The following is a 13,371-nucleotide window of genomic DNA, read 5'->3' as shown; positions in this document are numbered from 1 at the left end:
TTGTGTAAAGGAGAAATATGTAGTAGAATTTCATATTAGCCAATGTATTTCATAATATTCATATTAATTTACATATGTTTTATTGATAACATAATTATTATTCATATTATTATTATTATTAGTATAGTAGTAGTGGAAATATCATCAATATTATTATTAGTTCAAAATTTTGAAAAGTTATTTATTTATAGAAGTCAATACAATAATATTTATAATATAGAATAGTTCATTGTAAGTTTTTAAGTCAACTACTTAGAAGAGAAACACTATGACAGCAGTTGAACTATAGTCTGATAAGATAACATTCATTTAAGGTAATAAACATTGTCAAGAATAAGTGATAAAACTTCTTATACTGGTGGTTTAAAAAGTAATTATGTGGAATATGGGAAATTTATGTATATTAATTTAGTTTGATAGGTCAAAAAGGTCTGCTTGCGTCCTCATTAAAACTGTTAAAATACATTGAATAAGAGAACACTGTGTATGTATGTATATATTAATCATTAGACAATATTGAATAAAGCAGTTAGCTTTGTGTGTGTGTGTGTGTGTGTATGTGTATGTGTGTGTGTGTATATGTAATATATATATATATATATATAATTTGTAAAAAATAAAGTAACTTTTTGTGAAACCAATATATGAATACATACATATAGGATTTTATAGTTAAAAAACTGACTGGGTGCCATATTGTCTCTTTTTATTTTAATGGGTAAAGTCATAGACAAAAAGAGTTATAAATCATTTTAATAAACATGTAGGAATTCTGGGAATTAATAAGTTTGTCTGGTTGTATGACAAGTGTCAGATTTATGGTTAGTTACATTGACGCACATCTTAGCAACCAATCATGTTGTACCTAATATACTTGCATTGTAAGAAACTGTATAAATTAGACCTGCATCTTGTAATACTTTGAACATAAACCTGTATGTTCACATCACTGAGGTCCTGCCTGGTTCAATACTTTATTATTCTACTTCAAGATCCATATTGCCTCTCTTGCTCACAGTGGCAAAAAGCTGCATCCCGCTGTTCTGGAAGCAGACTCAGCTGCCATCGGTCGCCGTTTAGTTGAAAAAGGTGGCGGAAATTAAAGTAATGGAGGATTTGGTGGCCATGGAGAAAGGTCTCTGTGAGAATTTTCTCAAGAAGTGGTTCTATTGGCATGAATTCATCTACTCTGAGGAGTTTGTGGAGCTGGTGGCCTAGTCACCTGGACATGGGTTGTTTTGTGAGGCTACCCGACCATGGATGGAGTAACAGTTTGGTGACACCCCCTTCTTTAGTTGCCCCCCACCCTTCTCTTTCTGCTTTTCCCCTACTGATCTCTTCTTGTTGCTTAGACCTTAGGGTTGTTTCTATTTTTTCTCTATTTGCTAGTAACATATATGGTAATTGCCATGCAAAATTGTCATGTGGGGTAAAGAGACTTCCTAGACCAGGAATTACAGGGTGGCTCTTCAGATGTTTGATCCTTCTTCAACTACAATGTGGTGTCTGAGTATTTGGTAAAATATTTGGATTGCACACCGATGAAAGTTATTTATGCACACCGTTGTGGTGGTCTCTGCATTTCTGTATGCTTTACTTAAATAAAAAATTGAAAAAGAAAAAAAGGTATTGGTAATTGTACTTAGTCTTAAAAAAGTTGTATAGTGACAACCCTATATTTGTTCATAATAGTAACCAGGGAGAACAGAGGGAAAAAAAAGGAAAAGAAAAGGGGGAGGGGTTGGGAAGGATTAAGGAAAACAAAGTGCATTCAGGGGGGTCACTTAAAAAAAGGGGGGGGGCCCAGCCAGTCATCCCAAGGTGTGTAACCATAAAAAACACTGCCCATATAACTAGTGCTGACACAAGATCTATAAACTCTAATATCAGGTCCCCATATTGGATAGAGATAGGCTATGGAGTCAAAGTTTCCCTTACAATGAACACCACAGAAGATAATAAGATTTGACTTTATCACAGGTGTGGGTCTGAAAAGCAAATATTGATACCATAACTTGGGATAGTGCTACTACAACAATTCACACCAAACCTTATATAATCCATCCATATTCACAGGTGGGAAGCCAAAATACTCAAACACACCTTGTTATGCCTATCCAAGATGACAAAAGTTTCTAAAGACAGCGGGTTCCTTTTATATTGATGCAGGGGAAAAGCAAGGGTCCATAAAACAAAGGGAAAGAAGAAAGTGAAAATACACCTGACACCTCCCAAATTCATAGATAGCCATAACAAAACAAAAAAAAAGAGACAAAATATCCACCACAGACAGCCCTCCAGATTGCAAAGCACCCCGAGGTGATGTACTATTCCAACATTATGCATGTTTTATGTTCCTATATGTTCACTGATATTTATTAATGTGTCAAAAGGGCAGGCATGAATGTTCTTTGTCCCCCAAAGGAGGGGGGAATCAATAAATTATATACAGTCCTCCATGGTTTTACATAAAAAAATAATATATTCCAGTACAAACAAATCTTTAAATGAAAAATCTCAAATAAAAGACAAAACCTTTTTTGAAAATGTGTGATAAATGCTGTGCGTGCAAGTTTTTATGGCTCATTCGGGTTATGATGTAAACCCCAATGCAATATTTTAATATAATTTTTAAAGAAACAGGGCATAGCTTAGTTTCTCATTCAGGCCAGGTGTCATGTAAGCCGAGAGTGTATATCCATCTGCACTCTTTTTACAGAATGACATTATCAAAATCCCCTCCTCTCAGGTGGTGATGAATTCTCTCAAGGGCGACAAAACGCATTCCCTTTAAACTGGTGTCATGTTTCACAGCAAAATGTCTAACTACTGGACTTAAGAGGTCGGCCCCCTTCACATCATTGACATGGTCACGGATGTGCTCCCTGATTCTCCTTTTAGTTTTTCCTACATAGAAAGCATCGCATGAACATCTGAGTAAATAGACAATCCTCACCGTTTTTCATGACACAAAGTTTCTGCTCTTCCACTGTTTGCCATTTGGTAGGGTGATTTCCGAACATTTTTCCACAAATTTGCAAAAATTGCAGTTTCCGCATTGAAAAGTTCCCAATGGTAATCCGATGCAGGGGTCACCACCCCAACCTGTACTATTAATGGCTTCTAACATTTCTATCCTTAATGGATTTTTTTGAAGGGATTCTGGAAGTCTCATCTACAAATTCTTTAAAAAATGCTTTCTTTTTTTTTGTGATCGCTGTCTATGGATTTGAGAAGTAATTTTGTCTTTTTCTTGGGGTGATTGACTGGTATATGAGGTATATTCCCTACGGACCAAGCTAATTGGGGCCGATGGTCTTACTATCTGAAGGTGTACTAAGATGGTGTCCTCACTGCATTGAACAAGGGCGTTAACTTGGCAGCCACCACTCCTTTGTGTCTTTACAGGATGTGATGTCATCACTGATGATGGAGAGTGTGTGTGTCAGGGAGGTGGGGAGCCCTGTCTCGGCACGTGGACCCCTCAATGGCGGGACGCAGGGGCTGCAGCCAATTTACCCTGAAGAGAGAGTGCATATAAGGTGGACCCATATGCCTCAGTCTTCACAGACTGAAGAGGCAGACCTGGTCTATGGCCATCGATCCACTATTTGGTATGTTATTGGACTTATTTATGCTACCTACGCACCTTAGCATTGTGATGCACAAATAACTGAGAACTTTGCTATTTATCTGCATGCTGCTATGATTCCCTCCTTATTGTGGAGACATCCATCTTCTAAGCTCCCTGCTTTTTGGTATTTTATCATTCTTTATATTCCCATGCATTCAAAGCCCTTTAGCATTTGCTATATATAACAAAGGTTTGTGCTGCTATTATTATTTCTACACTGGGAAGGCACCTTTATTTTATGACCCCTTGCTTTTCCCCTGCATCAATAAAAAAGGAATCCGCTGTCTTTAGAAATATTTTTCATCTTGTGTTTTCCAGTATTTTGGCTTCTCACCTGTGAATATGGATGGATTATATAAGGATTGGTGTGAATTGCTGTAGTAGCACTGTCCTAAGTTATGGTACTATTATTTGCTTTTCAGACCCACACCTGTGATACCGACAAATCTTCTTGTCTTCTATGGTGTTAATGGTAAGGGAACCTTTCTGACTCTATAGCCTATCTCTATCCAATACCGGGACCTGATATTAGAGTTTATAGATGTTTTATCAGCACTAGTTATATAGGTAAGTGTTTGTTATGGTTACACACCTCGGGTTGACTGGCTGGGGTCACCCTTTTTTTTTTTTTTTTTTTTAAATATCCCCCATGATGCCATTTGTTTTCCTTAATGCTTCCTCACCGCTTCCCCCCTTTTTTTTCTCTGTGCTCCCTGGTTACTATTATGAACAAATATGTATGAATATATCAATATCTAAGAGGATCTTTGGTGTATACAATGTCTTCTTAGTAGTGTCAAGTTTTTTTCTTTATTCTTTAGTTGCCATCTCCAAGCGTGAATCCCGATGAAGCTAAATAAGGAGAAACGCATTGATTTTACGTGCTTGAATCGTTGACCACTGCCTGCCCAAGTCTTTTACCTGTTCTGTATTATGTGGTTTTAACCAGACGGCACTCTGTGTTTTTTAATATGATAAAAAACATTTTGACTTTTATATATTTGATTTTTTGTTTCTTCCTTATTGTGGTTGGCACATTCAAAGTCCTGTATTTTGCCTGTAGATTGGGGAGTTCCCCTTCCTTTTTGGATGTGGTTCCCCTTCCACAGGTTCCATTTTGTGGTTCTCTGCAATAATTAGTGGGATGGTGCCAACATGAGGACATGTATATGTCTCTGTCTGGCTCACACACTTCTGTGTAATTCAGTAAACTAGTTGCGTGAGCGATTGCAAAAAAATTAATCAGACATGTAAATGATCCGGGTGGAACAAAAGATATATATGGCTGTGGTCAAAACGTGATTGTGCCGCAAGCTAAATAAAGAAAGACGTGTACAAGATGATGGACAGAATCACAAAATGTGATGATAGGTGTTGGAAAAATGGGGGTGGGGGTCATGTTGGACATGTATGGTAAATATCTGTATACACACACATACATATACATATACATATAGTACATCAAAATTTACCTAGACACATACAATAACACAGCTGATCTTGAAACATTGCTGTTGGAGAAAGTTGCCTGATACAGAGAAGTGTTGCATAAAGTCAACGCTAAGAATAATGAAAAGCATGAATAGCTGATGTGTGGGTAAGGTACTGAGAAGAAGTGAGCATGAGAATGAGATGAGCTATAAAAGGTGTTAGATATGTACCAAAGGCATTATGGTTCCCAGACATGTAAAAGGAGCAGGCTGTGGAACTTTAGATTAGGGTTGCACCGATACCACTTTTTTAAGACTGAGTACAAGCACCGATACTTTTTGTCAAGTTCTCATCTATACCGATTACCGATACTTTTTTTTTTTTTTTTTATTTCATGTGACGGTGGCACTAATATGCAGCACTGATGAGGCGTGGACTGTGTCAGAAGTTTTTTCTTTTTTAACAGTATTTTTTACAATTTATTTTATTATTTTATTTATTTATTTCTTCTCTCTCGAGATGGCGAAAAGGTCTTCCTTAGCATCTTTACTGAAAGTCTGTACCTATAATGTCAAAGGTCTGAATAACAAGTCAAAAAGAGGACAGATCCTATATAGCTTGCATAATATACTCCTCCAGGAGACTCATTTTTGCACTGAGGATATCCCTGTATGCTCTAGTAAACACTATTCCCAGTGGTTCCATAGCATTATGTCCGGTTCGAAGGCCAGGGGGGTCTCCATCGCTCTTCATAAAAATTTACCAGCCCAGCACCTGGAACATTAGCTGATATTAATGGTAGATATCTTCTACTCAAATTCCGGTTGTGGGATAAACTTTTCATAATTGCTAATTTTTACATTCCTAACCACTATCAAACAACTACAATTTCTTGCTATCTTCGTCTTCTAGCTGATTTTGCTGAAGGTGTCATTCTTGTAGGAGGAGATCTCAATCTAGCCTTAGAGCCACAATTAGACACTTCTGCCCAGTGTTCCAATATTTCTCACTCTCGGCTGAGGGCCCTTAAAAAACAACTGTTTGATCACAGACTACTTGATTTATGGAGGATTTTATATCCTAAAGATCGCAATTATACATAATTTTTTATCAGCACATAAATCTTATAGTAGACTAGATTATTTTTTTATCGGGTCCGAAGGTTCTCGAGTGGAATCCTTCATTGGAAATAGGGTCATTTATTTGGTCTGACCATTCCCCTGTATTTTTATCAATATATCCTCCCCAGACTCGAGGCACAAGTTGGACCTGGCGTTAGAAAGATGATACGTTTATGTCTGACCCACTCTGCAACAAGGCAATTGTAGAGGCAATTAGTAATTTTGTTTTTGACTATGAAGAGGACCAGACTGCATTACCACTAAAATGGGAAGCTCTTAAAGCAGTACTACGAGGGTTGTTATTCAACATGGCTCTCGTCTTAGAAAAGAAAGATCTGTGGCCATTCAAAATACTTTATCAAAGCTCCATTCATTAGAAACTCTACACATAGCCTCACAGTCTACAGAAATAATAAAATTACATCTACTAGGGCATCTTTGTTGCAGCTTATGGAAAAATCTCATAGTTCATATCAATATAAATTTGCCTTAAGCAACTATAGATACGGAAATAAATGTGGGAGACAATTAGCACGCACATTACATCCCCGTTCTCCTCAGACCTTTATACCCAGTATTAGGAAATTGTCAGGGGAGATTACCTCAGACCCGCAAAGTCTCCAACAAACATTTAGGGAATACTTCTCAGCTCTATATAATCTGGCACAACCATCTTTTACGGAAGACATGGAGTCTGATGCTGGTAGCATTGATGATTATGTGCAGGACACTGCTATTCTGACATTAGATGAAGATCATAGGAAATCATTAGATTACGCCTAGTAATTCTTCCATTGAAAAGGAGCAATCGCAGATATTCCATCAGGTAGGAGTCCTGGTCCTGATGGATTTACTCCAAAATTTTAATTTTACAAAACATATAAAGACTATTTATCTCCATTTATGATACGGGTATTTAACTCCATCTCTTCCTCTAACCCATTTCGGACCCAAACATTGGAAGCTCATATTACCCTGATTCCCAAACCAGGTAAAGATTTAAAGCGGGGGTTCACCCACACCGCCAAAAAAAAAAAATATTAAAAGCCAGCAGCTACAAATACTGCAGCTGCTGACTTTTAATACATGGCCACTTACCTGTCCCAGGGTCCAGCAATGTCGGCAGGGGACACCGAGAACCCGCTCGGTTCTCGGCAGCTGCCGCCGCCATCCTAGGTGAGGGAATCAGGAAGTGAAGCGTTGCGGCTTCACTTCCCGGTTCCCTACTGCGCATGCGCGAGTCGCGCTGCGCGTCCCAAATGGTCCCCGCTCTCTCCTGGGAGCTGTGTGTTCCCAGGAGACAGCGCGGTGGGGACGGGAAGAGGCGTAGACTCCCATGGGAGTCTATGCCGGAAGTGGGTGCAAATACCTGTCTTAGACAGGTATCTGCACCCCCCCCTCCCCCCTGAAAGGTGCCAAATGTGACACCGGAGGGGGGAGGGTTCCGAAAAGCGGAAGTTCCATTTTTGTGTGGAACTCCGCTTTAACATTATGCTTTAGTCGCCCAATATCCTTAATTAGAGTAGACATAAAAATATAGGCTAAATTAATTGCGTTACAGCTCCAATCTATTATTCCTAGCTTGGTACATAAAGACCAGACCGGATTTGTCCAAGGAAGAGAAACACGCGATAACACGATAAAAACATTTCTACTTATGGACCATGCCCAATCAGCTAAAATACCAGCATGCCTTCTCTTGAATGACGCAGAGAAGGCTTTTGATCGGGTGGGGTGGCCTTTCCTCGAGTCCTCTTTAAAGCGGGATTACACTGTCTCTGAGTTGTTTTTTTTGGCACAATGACAAATAATAAGATTTATGAATATGTAACTCACGTATTCCGATTTTAAAGATCATTGCTGTCCGTTTTCTCATAAAAAATAAACTTATAAAATATGAGACAGATGGTTTTCATCTTGCCTGTGGGCATGTGAAGCCCGCATCCTCTTCCGGGATACTGTGCTGCTGATCGACCAGCATGCACCGCCTGTTCTATTCACGATCTCGCGCATGCGCAGTAGAGGGAAATCGGAGCGCCGTGAGAGGGGAGGGGGGAGGGGGGAGGAGAGGCGAGGGGGGAGGGGAGGGGGGGGGAGGGGGGGAGGGAGAGGGGGGGAGGGGGAGGGAGAGGAGGGAGAGGGGGGGGAGAGGGAGAGGGGGAGGGGAGGGGGAGGGGGAGGAGGGAGAGGAGAGGGAGAGGGGGAGGAGGGGGGGAGGAGAGGGGAGGGGAGGAAGAGGGGGGAGGGGAGGGGAGGGAAAGGGGGGGAGGGGGAGAGGGGAGGGGGGAGAGGGGAGGGGAGGGGGAGGGAGTGGGGAGAGGGGAGGAGGGGAGGGGAGGAGGGGAGGAGGGGTGAGGAGGGGAGGAGGGGAGGGGGGGGAGAGGGGAGGAGGGGAGGGGAGGGAGGGGGGGGAAAGGGGAGGGAGGAGGGGGGAGGGGGGAGGGGAGAGGGAGGGAGAGGAGGGAGAGAGGGGGGAGAGGGGGGGGAGGGGGGAGAGGAGGAGGGGAGAGGGGGGAGAGGGGGGGGAGGGGGGAGAGGAGGGGGGGAGAGGAGGAGGGGAGAGGGGGGAGAGGGGGGGAGGGGGGAGAGGAGGAGGGGAGAGGGAGGGGAGGGGGAGAGGGGAGGGGGAGAGGGGAGGAGGGGAGGAGGGGAGGGGGAGAGGGGGGAGAGGGGAGGAGGGGAGAGGGGGAGGGAGGGGAGAGGGGGAGGGAGGGGAGGAGGAGAGGGGGGAGAGGGGAGGAGAGAGGGGAGGAGAGAGGGGAGGGAGGGGAGAGGGGAGGGGGGAGGGGAGAGAGAGGAGAGAGGGGAGGGAGGAGAGAGGGGAGAGAGGGGGGAGGGGGAGAGGGGAGGGGGGAGGGAGGGAGAGGGGGGAGGGGAGAGGAGAGGGGAGGGGGGGAGAGGGGAGGGGGGAGAGGGGAGGGGGGGGAGGAGAGGGGAGGGAGGGGAGAGAGGGGGGAGAGGGGAGGGGGGAGGGGAGAGGAGAGGGGAGGGGGGGAGAGGGGAGGGGGGGAGAGGGGAGGGGGGGAGGGGAGGGAGGGAGGGGAGGGAGGGAGGGGGGAGAGGAGAGGGGAGGGAGGGGAGAGGGGGGAGAGGAGAGGGGAGGGGGGGAGAGGAGAGGGGAGGGAGGGGAGAGGAGAGGGGAGGGAGAGGAGGGAGGGAGGGGAGGGAGGGGGAAAAAAAACTATTAGTTATTTAATAATATATTAGTATTCTAATAACTCCTGTGGTCCTCCGGTGCTGTTAATCCCATAGGAATTTTTTGCTGCCCTTCTTTACCACCTACGGGGACCCTCTATTTTTTTATGGGGGACTCTGCGGGTGGTCCAGGATCCTCTCGGGGAGTATTATATACTCACCTGAGATGTTCCCATACCCTATACTCTAGCTTTTGTCTAATGATACTTAGTTTACATATGGGGTTATTGTTTTTGTACTCTCTTCTAACTTTTTCTATTCCCCCTTGATCCTCCGGCTGGTCGTCCTGGCTCTTGGTAAGTACTTTATCTACTATGATATAATGTTTATTCTACCTGGTTTATGGCCACTATAAATGTTTTGTCATTAAATGTACAAGGGTTTAATATTCCACATAAACGAACAAAAGCATTACGCTCCTTTGCATTTAAGAAAGCTAATATTATTTGCTTACAGGAAACCCATTTCACTGATAAGATTTATCCCAAGTTTCTTTCATCCTCATATCCACAATTTTATACAGCCTCTGCCACGGTTAAACGGCGTGGAACTCTGATTGGTTTTCACCGTTCCACTCCGTTCAATCTGATCTCACAATTATCTGACCCTGAGGGACGTTATATACTTTTAACAGGTTTTATTTCTGATAATCCAATTACAATTGTTTCATATTATGCACCTAACACAAATCCAACTGCCTTCTTGTCTCATCTTCTACATGTAATTGAAGCTCATAAGAGTGGTACAGTTGTTATTTGCGGAGATTCCAATGCAACTATTTTCCCATTTCTGGATAATTCTCCCTCAAAACCTAACACGGGTATTAAAAACTTGACTTTTCAACACCTACTTAACACGCATGGTTTAGTTGACACTTGGCGAGAGATGAATCCTGCCAGTAGACGTTTTACTCACTATTCATACCCACATAAGTCCTTCTCACGAATAGATCATATCTTTACTCCTTCCAGTATATTACCAGAAATCATTTCATCCAAAATAGTTCCTCTTCCGTGGACTGACCACTGCGCAGTAATTACTACTATTGCTTCTACAATTCCCAGATCACATGACACCACTTGGTGTATAAACAACTCTATACTGACTCATCCCTCTCACCGTGTTGAGATTGAAAAAGCATTATCAGATTATATAACGTCTAATGACACAGGTGATATCTCTGCTCTTACATTATGGGAAGCCCATAAAGTGGTTATTAGAGGTAGATTTATACAACAAGCTACTATTCTCAAAAGAGAACGTAAAATTCTGTTTGCAAAACTTGAATCCACCTTTAATGACTGTTACCAGACATTTCAGTCCTCTCCGAATGCCAATAACAGTACTAAACTTGAAAGAGCTCGACTAGATTTAGATCTTTTTTTGACTGATTCAGCAGACAAACTCATACGCAAGCGCCAACATATTCAATACCTTAAGGCAAATAAACCCGATACACTTACGGCTAGAATCCTGAAGAATTCACAACACAATCAAACACCTATAAGGCTAAAAATTTCTAGAGAAGCATATACCAGTAATCCAGTAAAGATTCTCGAGATATTTCGTTCTAACTTAGCTAAATTATATTCCTCATCTCCTAATTTTGATAAGTCCAAAGCTGATGTTTTATTTTCTAATATTACACTTCCTAACCTAGACCAGCTGCAGAGAGATCATCTTGAAAACACGATTACTGACAATGAAGTGTTGAATGCTATAAAATCCTTAAAATTACGTAAGAGACCAGGCCCAGATGGCTTTTCAGCAGCTTATTATAGACAGTATGCACACATCTTAACACCAGTCTTAACCAAAGCCTTTAATTTGATTCTTGAAGGGCATTCCTTTAGAACAGAAACGCTTACTTCTATAATAGCAATAATTCCCAAACCACACTCTGACTCTACATCCTGGACTAACTACCATCCTATATCTCTTCTTAATCTAGATATAAAACTATTAGCTAAAATCATGGCCACCAGATTGAATTCTATTATAGGACATCTAATTCATAAAGATCAGACAGGCTTCATGCCAAAACGTCAGGCAGGTGATAATATCAGACGTACACTTTTACTTATTCATGCAGCTAAATCTAGACAGATCCCAGCTTTCCTTGTGTCTCTAGATATAAGGAAAGCATTTGATTCTGTCACATGGCCATACATGGAATATATTCTTCAAAAATGGGGTTTTGGTAATCACTTTCTAACCTGGGTTTCCTCTTTATACAATAATCCCAGAGCATATATTAAATATTCCGGTTATAAGTCAACAATGTTTGACATCAAAAGAGGTACCAGACAAGGCTGCCCCCTTTCCCCATTACTTTTTGCCTTATTGATTGAACCTTTAGCACAATTAATTAGGAATACCCCCGATATCAAAGGTATTGAATTAGGTGGTCATCATCATAAATTATGTCTCTTTGCAGATGATATTCTTGTATTTTTGTCACGTCCTCATATATCTACCCCTAATTTATTACTCACACTTGAAAACTTCGCTCAAATCTCAGGTTTATACATCAACCCTACAAAATCAAATGCGTTAAATATCTCTTTATCACAAACTGAACTTCAACAAGCCCAAACTTCTTTACCTTTCAACTGGGTTCCGAAACAACTCCCATATTTGGGAATACAAATCACAACTTCCCTTAAAGATCTTTTTACAGTTAACTACTTACCTCTTCTGAAACAAATTACTGCTCTCATGAAACAATGGGCTTCTCTTCCATTATCCTGGTTGTGAAGGATTAACGCTATCAAGATGTCAATACTACCAAAACTTCTATATTTATTTAGGGTACTTACAATACCAATACCATTCTATTTTCTAAGACTTACTCAACGTAGAGTTATGTCATTTATTTGGGGTAACACCAAACCTCGCATATCTAAATCTACACTATATTTGAATAAACTGAATGGGGGTTTGGGGATACCCAATTTTTCTTCTTATTATAATGCTGCGCAAATTGCACTTCTACCCAAATATCACGCTATGGTTGAAACACCCCTTTGGGTAGCTATTGAATCTGTAGACAGCGATCCTATCTCAGTGGCAAATATATTATGGCTTAATCCTGCTGATAGGGCACATCTTACTAATCCAATAACAAAACATACCTTGACTATTTGGGACAAATTCAATTGTTTACATAATCTTAAATCTCCACATAATCCTCTGCTTTCATTCCTCCATAATCCAGCCTTTTATCCTGCTTGGAAATTTCCAAGATCATTCTCTGCTTGGTCCATGGTAAATCTTACTCGTTTATATAATCTATCATCCTCATCTAATATTCATACCTTTCCTGTATTATGTGAAATTCACGGTTTACCTAAAAAATAAATATTTCGCTATTTACAGATTAAAATTTTTTATGAACCATTACTTAATACAGGTTCTACTCTCAATCAAATGACTCAATGTGAGTGTATCTGTACGAGCAACCCACATATTAGAGGTCTTATCTCACTATTATATCAACAACTTAATGTGACTGCAGGAGAAACTCTACCCTCATATGCTATTAAATGGGCACAGGATATTAACCAAAAACGGGATCATAAAGATTGGTCTAATATATGGTTAGCCACCAAAACTTCCTCTCCTAACTGTTTTGCTATAGAGACTAATTATAAGGTTTTAACGCGATGATACATGGTACCAGCTAGAATAGCTAAATTTGCTCCCTCATATTCTCCTAATTGCTAGACATGTGCACAACAAAAAATTTAGTTTAGTTTAGTTTAGTTTCGTCTTGTTTCCGTGGATTCGTAACGATTCGTAATTTCGTAATACGCGAGGGTTCATATTCGGACTCGTTCGTATTTTCGTAACTGTTGTATTTTCGTTAAACTTTTAACGATATAATTCGTAATTCCGTTAGTCTTGCAATTCGTAATTTCATAAAACATGGTTCGATTCGGAGTCATTCGTATTTTCGTTGTTACTGAATGATTCGTAATTCTGTCTAAT

The 13,371-nt window shown here is 41.0% G+C and overlaps 1 long non-coding RNA gene across 1 annotated transcript in view; it reads left to right on the top strand.

Annotated features, from left to right (window-relative positions):
- The window catches only part of LOC141144738 (uncharacterized), a 28,036-nt gene extending 23,456 nt beyond the window's left edge, over positions 1-4,580 (top strand). The window contains exons 2-4 of the long non-coding RNA XR_012244452.1: positions 3,409-3,614; positions 4,057-4,106; positions 4,456-4,580. This is a non-coding gene — a long non-coding RNA (uncharacterized lncRNA). The remainder of the gene's footprint in view (positions 1-3,408; positions 3,615-4,056; positions 4,107-4,455) is intronic.
- Positions 4,581-13,371: the final 8,791 nt, after the last annotated feature.

This window comes from Aquarana catesbeiana, linkage group LG05, assembly GCF_042186555.1.
Source record: "Aquarana catesbeiana isolate 2022-GZ linkage group LG05, ASM4218655v1, whole genome shotgun sequence".
NCBI lineage: Eukaryota > Metazoa > Chordata > Amphibia > Anura > Ranidae > Aquarana > Aquarana catesbeiana.
Note: the sequence above shows the minus strand (reverse complement) of the source record. Positions and strands in the feature narration are given on the sequence as shown.